Below are 14,593 nucleotides of genomic sequence, written 5' to 3' on the forward strand. Positions count from 1 at the left end.
TATTTATCAAGTGGGGTTGGGTCTTTTTCATATACTTAATGGCGGTGTGGTGTAGATATTTATATGCCTTCGGTATTGGCTCGAGAGAGCGCAAAAATTACAGTTCCTAAGGAAAGACCAAAAGGTATTACTTACCGATAAAATAAGAAGCCTACAAAATTATGTAGTCTCCCAATCATTTCAGCAAGATCTCTTAGCAGGATAAAATGGTTTTACCCCCTACATTTCAAGCTCTACATGCAGCAGCTATACCAACATGCTATTGTCTATTGTTCGAAAGCATAGCAAACCTGACATTTTTTTTAACTTTCAACTAGAATCCACAATGACCTAAAATAGCTATTGCTTTACTTCCACATGAAAAACCCACTGATCGCCCTGACATTGTTACTTGCGTTTTCGCGTTGAATCTCAAAAACTGAAGGTGGATAGGTTCGAGAAAAAATATTTGGTATAAAAAAACCATTCAGAGGGAATATGTTTCTTCATTACAGAAGCAAATAGCTTTCAAAATGTCTGGTATTCTTCATTGAAAATAAATCTGAAAAATTTTTATTTGAACGTCTTATGAACTTAGTTTGCAGCATTTTCTGCACAAGCCACTAGTTGAAATATAATACTGAAGACAATGACACATATCAATATCTACTCCACATCGCCATTAGGTATATGAAAAAGACCCAACCCCACTTGATTAATAAGTATAAAAATATTTGATTTTTAATAGCAATATTATTATCTTACCTAAGTTTTGTAGTTATATAGCCGTCACTCAGTAAATTATATAAAATAAAAATCTAAATTAAGATATTCTCTACATCTACTTACATAACCTTAAAACGTTTCACTTTCATGTCATCATTATAGCATTAATGCCCACACCTGTGGAGTAACGGTTAGCGCGTCTGGCCGCGAAACCAGGTGGCCCGGACTCGATTCCCGGTCGGGCAAGTTACCTGCTTGAGGTTTTTCCGGAGTTTTACCTCAACCCAATATGAGCAAATGCTGGGTAACTTTCGGTGCTGGACCCCGGACTCATTTCACCGGCATTATCACCTTTATCTCAATCAGACGCTAAATAACCTAAGATGTTGATAAAGCGTCCTGAAATAACTTACTAAAATGAAAATAATAAAGTATAACATTAATATTATGTATAATTAATGAAAAATAGACGCATCATGACATTAACTATAATAATATTTAATTTCTAGTGGTAATAATGTCACCAAACCACCTCAAGTTTTGTAGATTTGAATATCCAATACACAACTGTACTCACAAGATTATACACTGCAGATTCAGACCTGTAAATTATTTTAGTAAGTCTTGAAGTTTTTAATAACAAATTGAATTTGAGCTCTAAATATGTTGGCAATCCTGCAGGTCATGGCCTTCGTGTAATAGCCTATTGTTTATTGTATAGTGTGTTTTGTTTTATTCCGAAATTCAATAAAATTAGTTCTCAAAACCGATGAAAGTTGGATTTTGGAAAATAGGAAAATTATATAGGAAAACTAACGCTTCACTGAAAGTTACTATTTTTCTGAAAATCCTTGGATGCCAAGATTCAAAATGACGGGTCATTCATTAAAATCCGTTCAGCCGTTTTCCCGCAATTTCCATTACCAGTTCAAATTATATATATAGATATGAATGATGTTTTTGGTTTTAGATAATCTGAAATATCCTGGTGCGACATCCTGAATTTCGGAGAGGATATTCCCACCCCGGGCCACCCCCTGAATTTATCACTACTCCGATCCTTATACCCACGATTTAGAGGCAACGTGAATCACATACATATACCAGAGTTAACCTGAGGTACTGTCGTCACACTTATGACACGTGACCTCTCATTAACCCTATTTCATGACACAATACGGTTACATAACCTGCAGCGTTAATTAATCCAACCATGTAAAATTAGCTTAGACATTAAATACGAGTTTAAAATGTAACTAAATAATGCCCGTCGTAACAATCAACATTATGCAAATAAACTACCACAATGCGATAAGGGAACTTCATGTTGACCTAATTACCCTGTGCTAACGGCTAGGCTGGAGCAGCTAAATTATAAAATATTACACTTTTCTATCCCAAACCATGGCGTGGACATTGCAAACTCTGCGTTTATTTTTGTATTGTGACATTATTAAATAATGAAATCTGTATGTAAACGACTATATATTAAGAAACAATTGTCAGAAGCAATTGGTTATAAAATACTTCATTTAGAGACCTCTTCTTTGCATTATACAGCAAATAGTGCGTAAACTAAAGGTTTTAATGTGAAGCCATTATTTTAAAAAAGCACAAATGCAACATTCGGATTATAGCACTTAAGGGAACAATAGACATACAGGTAATATGTGCGGTACAAAAGCAGCACTGCCAATATGAGAATGTGATGGCTCAATTTTACAGATAACATGTCTATAAAAGTAAAAAAAGTGCCATAACCCGTAATGAAAGGCTGGCAGATAGCAGCACACTGGTATAAAAACATCGAGGCTTAGATATTTAACTCTGGCATAAAGCACCCTAATTTCCACATATTTACATTCGGGAATAAAGAAGATTAAGTTAGATAAATTTGAAAAAAGTAGTTATTATTTTCCATACAGTACACACAAGATTTTGACAATAACGTAAATTTTGAATATATATTTATAATAAACGATTGAAGCGATTCTTCGCCTCCATATCATACATACGACGTAAATGTTATTAAATCTGTCACTCGTCTACCATCTCTCTCAGAATGCAGTCAATGAAAACTTCCTACTCTGCTTACAAAACTAATGTTTTACAAATACTTAAATATAAATGTAAAACTTGTTATGTGCTTCACATAAATAAGGAATTCCTTTCCCAAGCGAAGCAATTATCCTATTTACTCTTAAAAAAATGACAGAGGATTTTAAAAAATCCCGATGATTACGTGAAACATTTAGACTCGAATTAAAGTGATAGGGGAACTAGGCCTAAAATGACATACCTTAAGGAAATCGTGAAAAAAATATGTATTCTTACCAAATTTGTTTTGGTCAGTTATATATAACTGATACTACAACATTAACACATATATTAAGATCAACAGAAAGTGGAAAATACTGACAATCTGTAACTGAAAGGTATGTTTGAAAATAGACAAACTATGTCGTTTTAGCCAAGTTACTAGGATAAAATGACACACTTAAGTTAATTTTTACATAGTTCAAAAAAAAATTTTGCTCTCTTAGATACATTCATTGTGTGCCCATGAGAAACATTTCTTGCACTGTAGCCATGTTTCTTCTGGTTTATATTGGCTGTAAAATTCATTGCAGTACAGACAAGGTGCATCGTTCTCAACATCACCATCGAAGTCACTCCTTCATCTTGGTCCCCATTGCTTAGATCAAACTGAAGCTGTGTTTTTCCTCCGTTTGCTGAACGCCTTTCTTCTACAGCTCTTCTTTCAGCTTCCTTTAATTGTAATTGGTTAATAAAAGAGATGCTCGATTTGGGACCCTTCATGTTCCTCTTACTTCTCGCCACACATCTAGTGCCAGAGGGAATTGGAGAGATCTCTTGCTGTCTCACATGAGGTGAAGGCCTCGTTTGTGACTCTTCCGCAGCTGGTGCAGTTAGTGGTGATGGCTCTATCATATGTTCTTTTGCATTTCTTGTTGTTGAACTGCACCCTTTCGCCCGTCTGTAGGGACTGCATTCGTTAGAGGTCTGTCTGTGGGCGCTGCAGGACTAAATAAGTGATCAGGAAATATGTCCGAATTGAGTGGACAAATTCCTGTTCAAGAAAATCTACCGAATGCATTGATGATGGTTGCAGCTTTTCCATAGACTTCAGAAAATAAGTCCGCAATTTGAAAATATGTAATCACCCATCCAGGATGGTTCCTCAGCCACTTTGCAACGGCCTGATCATATGTTTTCAAAGGTCCGAAGAAAGAGACATCAAGTGGCTGGAGTCGGTGGGTGCAGTGACGAGGGAAGGCTAACATGACGTGTAATCACTGTTGCCAACTTCTGTGCACTATAGAGCTGTAAATCCAAACTCATCTTACAATGTTTTCCAGACAAGTGCTTTTTGGTGAAGTAGGTGCAAGTAAACTTCAGACTCGCCAAGCCTAGCTCATTCATAAGAGGATAAATCAGAGTAACAAAATTCAGTGCATATAAATATTGAAAATATATTTATTTTAGAAACTTTAGGGTTTTATATACTTTAAAGAAATCCCCATCTCACCCATTTTAAAATCAGTTAGCTTTACGAAAAATTCAGTCGAGCAATGAGAGAGATGCCGCTATATATTACATAATTTCACAGAAGTAATCACTAATCAGCCATTGTAAACAAATTGGACACCAATTTTGCAAATTGCTATCGCCCATAAAATATGGCTTCTCATTTCCAGTCAGAAACATGCACTTGGGTAAAATGACATAGTATGTCATTTTAGCCAAGTAGGTGGTATGAAGAAGAATAAGAAATAGTGTTAGTACGACCTAACCTCTTTATCAATTTGGATATTGTAATGCTTTTTATAAAGGGAAATTTTCATGTTTTCAGTCATGAACATTATTTCACTAATATCTGAAGCTTAAAAGGACAAAATAGTAATATACGTTACAAGAGCGGTATGTTGACGTTTTCATGGTCGAGGAAAAGATTGAAAAAGCGAAACGTAGTTGAGCTTTTTTAATTTCCGAGAACATGAAAACAAACATACCGCTCGTGTATCGTACATTATTTTGTGCGAAGATCGTTTATTACATACCTGAAGACGAATTTCTAATTAGTTGCAATGAAATCTCCATATTGGTTTCTGTTTAATGACGGCAACTTCGGAAAACCAAAATATCTTTCTTTAACCTTGTTGCTGTAAAATGTTTTCTGTGTTTACTATACTCCAGGAGGCCGTGATATACGTCTGTCTTTTTTTTCCCCCAGTCTATAAATTCGAACTTAAAACAAACGGTAAGGTTATGTAATGATTTATTTTTCATTTTAATATTTTAACAATATTATTTATATAACATATTGCAGTAATAACATCGGCATCTGGAATCTTGTTGATTTTTTCACATCTTCCTTAATGTTACTTGTATCAGGAATGCAATAAGTTTGGTGGAGTAGTAGACTTTGCTTAATTTTTGGAAATATTTAAAAACAATAATTAACATTGCAATTTAGGTGAAATTGCAGTGGTAAGTTTCTAATTTATAATTATTACTATGTTAAACGTCTCTAAAAATAATATGTTAAAAGCCTAAAGCAGTAAAATGAATGTCGCGCTTAAGCGGTAAGAAGAGGGAAATTGTTATGTGTGTTAGGTTGGGAATACTGAATGTGGTATTTCACACTTATCGCATATTGGTTCTGTGCGGAAAACAAGCAAATACGCACGATCTCGCACAAAATACATAACATGCATCAACAATATTATATCGTCTTGCACTTTTTTCGTTTAGTTGCATCTGCTTCACCAAAAAGCGCCTTTGCTTGCTAAAACTTGGATGTAACCACTGTTTCCAGCTTCTGTGCAGTATAAATTCAAACTCAGCTTACAGTGTTTTCACAAAACACATAGTATGTCATTTTAGCCAAGTATGTCCAACTCCCCTAAATACAAAATGTACTTTCTTTAACCCTTAAATTGGCAAAACTTCATTTCTCACACTAGTTTATTAAACCGTGTCGGACTGTAAAGAAAACAACTATCGCAATGTCCATAAATTTTCGCTTTAATGTACAGATCGAATCAGTATTTTGCTCTTTTCATTTCCCTTTACCTTTTATATCTTGTTAATTCCGGATCCCAGTAGTCAACCTCACTTGAGGACGGATGATTTGAAATCTTAGTAGTATATGTCGTACATATGAAATTTTAATTTTCCTACCAATTTTTTTCTATTGTTCTATTAAAATTATAGGCCTAGCATAGGCCTATAGCCTATTAGCCTCTTGTATCCTATAGGATACTTTGCGAATTTAAGGATTAACAATGTATCGTATTTCATTTGATATTCATATACTGTATACACAGCCCATGTATCCAACATGAATGAATGAATGGGAGGAGAAACATTTGAAAGGTACGTGAATACGCGTCCTTGCAAGGGAGTTTGGTGCTGTGAAAATCTGAATAATATTACAGTATGTTAGCTTCCAACGTATAGGGAATTATGAATATGCACACTGCGCGTCGGTATCTTTGATGTAGCATTGCCTTATTTCAGTGACCTTCAAACCAGCTCTATCTACACCAGCGGGAAGTTCTGCCTTTTCCCTAGAGTTGGTGCTGATATCGTACCAGCAGTCGACAGCAGAAATACTTTTCAGCGGATTTGTCAGCGAATCAGGATTCCTGTTCCACCGTTCGGGAGTGCTCGATTACACTGACCTCTAGCGTTTGAAAGTGGAATCACACGCTGGCGGAGTGCATGCGCGCAGAAAAACAGACCAGATAAGTTCCCTCTGTGTCCATTCTTTATCATTCCTATTCGCTGGAGCCATCTGGAGCTTCAAGTTTCCAATATTTCCATGACTATTTATAATGGAGGGAGTCGGACCGCGTAGAAAACTATAAGAAAAGAAGTTCATCTTAAAGTTCTGTTCCCATGATACCAAGAGTGATGTGAGAGTAAAGTTTTCATGTTAAAACTATAGTCCCGTCGCTCTAATTTCCGGCAGCCAATCACGTTACAGGTCGGCTACATTTAAACGTGTGCGTCTTGTGATTCGCTGATGAAATTATGCATTTCCTAAGGATCGATAAATAGCCTACTTAATATAATCGCCCGCCATTTTGGCTCTTTCGTTTGCGTTCGCAGAAAGCACACGAGGACTTTATTTGCCGCTCAATTATTTGCTTAATTACAGTGCGTTTGATTTATTATCATAGGAGCTACGACATGATAATGTTTAATGGTGTGGCAAATAGATCCCTCGTCTGGTAGCTCGGCAACGAAAGAACAAAAATGGCGAACGATACTAACTACCTAGACTTTATAAAGCCTTGACTTCCTAAGACGTAAGCAAAGAGGAGGAGTCACGCCGGGAATAACAGCGTCGCGACTTTAGTGCTGTTCATCCATCAAAATATTTAATCGATTAGCTATTCGAGCTTTGAGCGATTTGTAAAAAGTTTTAATCCTACTGTAATACACAATTATTATTAAATTTAATTTGTGTTCGGTGATCAACATAAGTAGTAAATGTTGTATATCTGTATATAACTTACTGTATCGTTATATTTTACAAAACAACTATTTTAATTATTTACTAACATATTTATTATGCGATCGTATATTTTAAAATTTTGAAAGTCAGTATCAAAATTCAACCTCCTTGGGCAAGATAATGGTAACCATCAATTTATTGGTATTCAGCATAAAGTTAGGTTATTATTATTAAATAAATTTAATAATAATTAATATAATATGTTTTCCTGGCTTTTAGTTTTCAGTTCACACAATTCCTGATCATAAAACTCGTTTACTCTTGTTGCAAAACACCTTTCAGAAGCATGCTGCAGTAGAAATATAATTGTGGCTTACCATTATCTTGCTCCAGGGGGTTGAATTATGCTCCAGACATTTTAAATAATGTGCCTTTAAGAGTAAAATGTCAAAGAGATTTTGAATTTATCTTTAAAAATGACTGAAATATACTCATTTTAGTGAATTACTGTATCCTGGTATTCTTTTTCTTCTTTTTTTTTTTCCAAAATTTGAGCTCCATTTTTTTTTCAAAAACCAATCTAGAATTTAAGTTGTTGCATAAATGATATTTCGACATAAAAAATGAAAGATATGCAACAATTACGAAAAAATTTCGAATTAATCCATCCTCTCCCCTAAAGTTTTGGAAGTACTGTATTAAGTTTTACGTTTTCTAGAAAAGCATAACAGAAAACTGATCTTAGAATATTTAACTTAACATATCAGCTCAATTTTAAGTTATAGTTCAGTCTTTAAATTTGAGGAAACCGAGCCTTAACGGCTAAAAAGTATCACGTTGCAATCGGAAGAAAACCTTTATAAAACGGGAGAACGATCCCTCGAAATTTCTGACCGCTGTGTGCAACTGAGTGAAGAATAAAATATATCTATACCTGAAACAAGTGAAGGCTACGTTGCCTAGTGATTTTTTGAGAGCAGCGAAACATATAAGTTATTTAATGCAGGATGGAAAACGCCTGCCTGTAAACATAATAGTGAAGCTACTAAATATAGCCAGGCCATCACAGCTTCCATTTTAATACCCACTCTTGAATTTTTTTTATGATTTTCTATCTACTCCCGCTCTGCGTACAGCTCTAACGTTAAAAGAACTTAATGGACTCTGTTCATATTAGATACAGCGACCTCTTATCTTTTTGGATTCACTGCAGTAATTGTGCTTCTGAAAGCATTTTTTTACATTTGCTCAAACTCTATTTCATCAGAAATTACGTTAATAATGAGTAATGAATTTCGAGTCTGCTATGTGAATAAGCCAAAGGAGTAACTCAGGATGTAGCATGTTTGTCTGCTGATCCGCGGTTGCCCTCGGGCGTAGGTTCGATTCCCGCTTGGGCTTATTTTTATTTATTTATTTATATATATATATATATTTATTACTTATTTATTTATTTATTTATTTACTTATTTATTTATTTATTTATTTATTTATTTATTTATACTGACAGGCCATAAAGATTTCTTTTCCACTCAATCAGTGTAAGAACAATAGAAAATATAGAAATGGCAGAAATATAGGAACAATATACAATTAATAATAATAATAATAATAATAATAATAATAATAATAATAATAATAACAAAATGAAAACAAGTTTAGTTACATGTAATTCTAAGAATCAAACAATTAGCGTAATGTGAATCGAAGTAATTGTTAAAACAATAAAGAAAATTTATACAGGGCTTTCATTTCAAAAACTTTCCAGTCTAAGTAACTAATTATTTAAATTTAATTCAATTTAATAAAAAAACACGTCAATTTAGACATTGAGGGGGAAGTCTGAAACCAAGCTTAATTGCATTTTAGATTTCGCTCCCCCACCCCAGCCTCCCCATTTTGAAATTTCAAATGGCACTCCTACATTTTTATACTTAAATATGAAAGAGTATTCAAGTTTATACACCTCTTTCATTTCCTTTCCCACATTTTGTTTTCTATCGTCAGACTTCCCCCTCAATATCTAAATTGACGTGTTGTTTTGTTTAAATTGAATTCAATTTAAATAATTAGTTATTTAGAATTATTATTGTCCAATATTCTTTTGAGAAGATTAACTCCGTACGTAGATGAAATTATTGGGGATCATCAGTGCGGTTTTCGGCGTAATAGATCGACTATTGATCAGATTTTTTGTATTCGACAGATAATGGAGAAAAAATGGGAGTATAAGGGTACAGTACATCAGTTATTCATAGATTTCAAAAAGGCATATGACTCGGTTAAGAGGGAAGTATTATATGATATTCTTATTGAATTTGATATTCCCAAGAAACTAGTTCGATTAATTAAGATGTGTCTCAGTGAAACATACAGCAGAGTCCGTATAGGTCAGTTTCTATCTGATGCTTTTCCAATTCACTGCGGGCTAAAGCAGGGAGATGCACTATCACCTTTACTTTTTAACTTCGCGCTAGAATATGCCATTAGGAAAGTTCAGGATAGCAGGCAGGGTTTGGAATTGAATGGGTTACATCAGCTTCTTGTCTATGCGGATGACGTGAATATGCTAGGAGAAAATAGACAAACGATTAGGGAAAACACGGAAATTTTACTTGAAGCAAGTAGAGCAATCGGTTTGGAAGTAAATCCCGAAAAGACAAAGTATATGATTATGTCTCGTGACCAGAATATTGTACGAAATGGAAATATAAAAATTGGAGATTTATCCTTCGAAGAGGTGGAAAAATTCAAATATCTTGGAGCAACAGTAACAAATATAAATGACACTCGGGAGGAAATTAAACACAGAATAAATATGGGAAATGCGTGTTATTATTCGGTTGAGAAGCTCTTATCATCCAGTCTGCTGTCCAAAAATCTGAAAGTTAGAATTTATAAAACAGTTATATTACCGGTTCTTCTGTATGGTTGTGAAACTTGGACTCTCACTTTGAGAGGGGAACATAGGTTCAGGGTGTTTGAGAATAAGGTGCTTAGGAAAATATTTGGGGCTAAGCGGGATGAAGTTACAGGAGAATGGAGAAAGTTACACAACACAGAACTTCACGCATTGTATTCTTCACCTGACATAATTAGGAACATTAAATCCAGACGTTTGAGATGGGCAGGGCATGTAGCACGTATGGGCGAATCCAGAAATGCATATAGAGTGTTAGTTGGGAGACCGGAGGGAAAAAGACCTTTAGGGAGGCCGAGACGTAGATGGGAGGATAATATTAAAATGGATTTGAGGGAGGTGGGGTATGATGATAGAGACTGGATTAATATTGCACAGGATAGGGACCGCTGGCGTGCTTATGTGAGGGCGGCAATGAACCTTCGGGTTCCTTAAAAGCCATTTGTAAGTAAGTAAGTAAGAAAGTAAGTTATTTAGAATGGGAAGTTTTGAAATTAAAGCCCTGTATATTAAAAATAAAAATGATATATTATAAAAAAATTATATTTTAGGAAAGCTCACAGTCTAAACAGTCTAGGTGACCACCGGGTTTTGAAATTAGTAAATGTCTGACAACCCCTTAAAGGTATGAGGTAGGGAGTTCCAATGACGAGAAACTGAAACGGTGAATGATGAAGAGTATCGGGAAGTGTTATGACGAGGTATAGTCAATGTACCGGTGATCTGCGATCGAGTATTTAGGTAATGGTTGGAGCATAAATACACAAGACGAGACGACAGATAACTTGGGGTTGAGATGCGCAGAAATTGAAATACTGTATATGAGAAAGACAGTGTAAAGTTCTGCGATCGTTGAGCCGGAATCAAGATAAAGATTCGAAAAATGGTGAAATATGATCGTATCATCGGATATTACACACATATTATCTTATACACATATTATGAACACGTTGTAATTTGTTCGAAAGTTCGGTGATTAAGTCAGTGAACAACACGTCACAATGGTCAAAGCGTGGCTAACGAGAAAGACAGGCTACGGCGCGACGTCATATTCTTAGTCATAAATCCACGTTTAACATAAGTTTAATATAGCAATTATTTTGTTTTTTAAAACTTTGAACATGTATCATTTTAGGTGATTGTCAATATGGCCATGACTAGACTATGTTAATCACGTGACTCTGATTCGTGCCGAAGCCTGTCTTTCTCGTTAGCCATGGGTCAAAGTGCGGCATTACGAGTGTTTGAACTACTGTTTATTACTTGGTTGGATTTTTTCGAGGTTTTCTCCAACCGTAAAGCGAATGTCAGGTAATCTATAACGAATCATTGTTCTCATCTCACAGGAAACTATCTCACTATTATCAATCCCATCGACGCCAAATAATCCAGTAGTTGACACAGCGTCGTTAAATAATCAAATAAAAAGCTATGTGATTGGTATATTTTGTTATGTACATCTTATGATACTTTAAGAATAAAGAATTTTATTCCGATGTAATTACTGTCTCCAAAGAACTGACAAACTTTTAAATGTTTTCTGACTGTTGTTAATAGTATGACTAGTGGATTTGTATTTAATTTTTCTGATGTGTAGAACACAAATTTTAAAATGACAAGTTTCATTCGAATGCATATTTCATGTAGGCTACACAAAAACTTGTTAACACTTCACAGGTAAGATATTTACTATCAGTTATTTTTAATAACAAGGCTATTTTTAAGGAAACAAAAATAAATATTTATCTGTATATAGTCCAAAGTTTGACAACATATGGAGCGAAAACATGGAAGCTAAATCAAAATTTGCGATCAAAATTATTAGAAATGGATTTTTGACGACTTTCGGCCAGACATTCTAAACTTGAAAAATAAGAAATGAAGTGATCAGACAATAAAGAATAATAAAGATGAATAAAGAAAATTCAATTTTAGATTTCGTAAAATATAGATAGTTAGAATGGTATGGACATGTAAAGCGAATGAATGATTGAAGGCTACCAAGAAGAGTTTTAGATTGGATTCCAGAGGGAAGGAGAGGCAGAGATAGACCGCAAAACATCTGATTGCAAGACATTAAAAAAAAGCGTTGACAGAGAAAGAACTGCAAGAATGGGATTGGGAATATAGAGAGAATTGGAGAAAAAAATAAGAACGTAGGACATTGGTCGTAGGAAGATGTGATATTACATTGTAAACCTGTTTGTAATAATAATAAATAATGTTTTTAATATTTTATTCGAAGTTTTATTATTATTATTATTATTATTATTATTATTATTATTATTATTATTAAGAACACCTCTTCTACTCCGGGATTGGCTAGAAAACAATGTTTAGACTTAATTTTAAAATGTTACAACATTATTGTTTGGAAAGAAAAAAAGTAACACATTTTTATTTAGAATTATAATGAAAGCATAAGTTCTATTTGTGTTAAAATTCTCTTCAACGAAGGTGATTCCTCAAAATGTTGATGGAATATTTCAGAGCAATCGGTGCTATATCATGTATCAGTACAACTACTTTTATAGGGAAGAATTCCATGACAAACCTTTAACCATAATCTTGTTCAAAACTTAAAAACAAATCATTTATATAATATATCGAAACTGTATCTCGGCAGGACGATCAACATCTCTTTGTAATTTACTTTTATTGCTGATGTTGAATAACACTCGTTGCTACTCAATCCTCTTGTTGAATAATCATAACACTTACATCACAGTCTAGTATATACAGTCACGAAGCTCAATACGTAGTAAATATGCATCCATAGATAGTTGCTAACCACTAGGATCGCTAATATCGCCTCATTACAGACAATGCGAAATAGTACCAGCACAGTCTATTGTTCCTAGCACCCTCACAACTCAAGCTTCGTGGCTGTATATACTAGACTGTGTGTAATAGTGTTCCTCGTGTATGGTGATGGAAATCTGAGGAAAACTTGCATGTAAAATTATTATTAAGACATTGGAAATTATGGATATTTCCTCTCTTCTTCAAGTACAATTCTGACGTAATATTATCTATTATAATTATGATTATGTATAATGTCCATTTATGTAATAAAAATACTTTTCAGATAATAAGTAGGAATGTTCTTTATCCTAAACGTATTGTTACTAATTTATTATGTGACAAAAAATGAGGACGTTCTTCACAAATTGAATGTCGATATTTAATTGCAAGAAAAATCTTAACTGTAATATGATTGGCACATTACAGTATATTTTTAATACATGGATAATAATAACATATACACTATTGCAATATTCCGTATTATGAGCCTTCCATTCCGGTGTATAAAAATGCCTACCATCATAGCGATATAGAAGTTATTGGTCTGTTTATTGGGGCAAGAGGAACCATCACCACTTGTCTCTCTTCTTTCTGCAAACGCTTTCAAATACCAACTACCATTATTAAAGAAATAGCTATTGAGTCATTGAAGCTATCAATTTACATCCTACTACATCATCTTTAATTCACGTATTGAGCTACCTTTCTAGTACCACTTTCTTGCCTTTTAACCAAGTAAAATTTTATATTAATTACTATATTATAAAATTCCTTATTTATTATCATGTTTCTTTCGATTTAAATCTTATTTCCATTATGCTTTGTCATACGGTAACCTGAAAAGTTGGGGAAGACATGAATTTAACATTTTATGTACCGATACTGTTTAGTATTATACAGGGTAAAGGTTGGTAATATTGTGATACAAGTAATATTGTGGTAGTTCTTTTTGAGAATTCATCACAATTTTACTGAGCGAAAGGAAGATCGGTTTTTGCGTCAACTTATTAAGGGAATGTTCGTGGACCAGTTGCTGCACAAAATCGGTCCTTCTCTCGCTCAGTAAAATTGTAATAAATTGTCAAAAAGAATTATCACAATATTACTCGTATCACAATATTACCAACATTTACCCCACTTGATATGAAGCTAACAAATGACGTTTAATTTGAAAAAAATATTTATTGATTTACTATTTCAAGTCCTTAGAATAAAATCGAATCAAAAACTTAAAAGAAACACTTCAACTTGTCGAAAAGTTGTATAAAATACCATAATTTTACATCATGAATTCATAGCATAAATACACGTCAAAAAATGAGTTTCATACTCCATCGGCAAGTCTATCGTGCTATCAAAAAGGAGTGCGTTATATGGCAGTAAAAATTTTTAATAGCCTCCCTATCGATATAAAAAAATGAAACTCAAAACATAAGATTATTTAGGGCCAAATTAAAGAAGTACCTAATTTCTCACGCCTTCTATTCTATAGGTGAATTCATGACATTCAATAACACTTCATGAAATTGATACTAAAATTGTGTGTTGTACTAGTAGACTATATTGTAAATCTCGTCAGTATATATTTCATCTAGACTGTGACTATAAATTGCGACTTTATAATAGTATTAAGGTTTTTGACTTGTTCCATATTCTAGCTGTAAAGCAATGTATGA

Source organism: Periplaneta americana, chromosome 6 (assembly GCF_040183065.1).
Source record: "Periplaneta americana isolate PAMFEO1 chromosome 6, P.americana_PAMFEO1_priV1, whole genome shotgun sequence".
NCBI lineage: Eukaryota > Metazoa > Arthropoda > Insecta > Blattodea > Blattidae > Periplaneta > Periplaneta americana.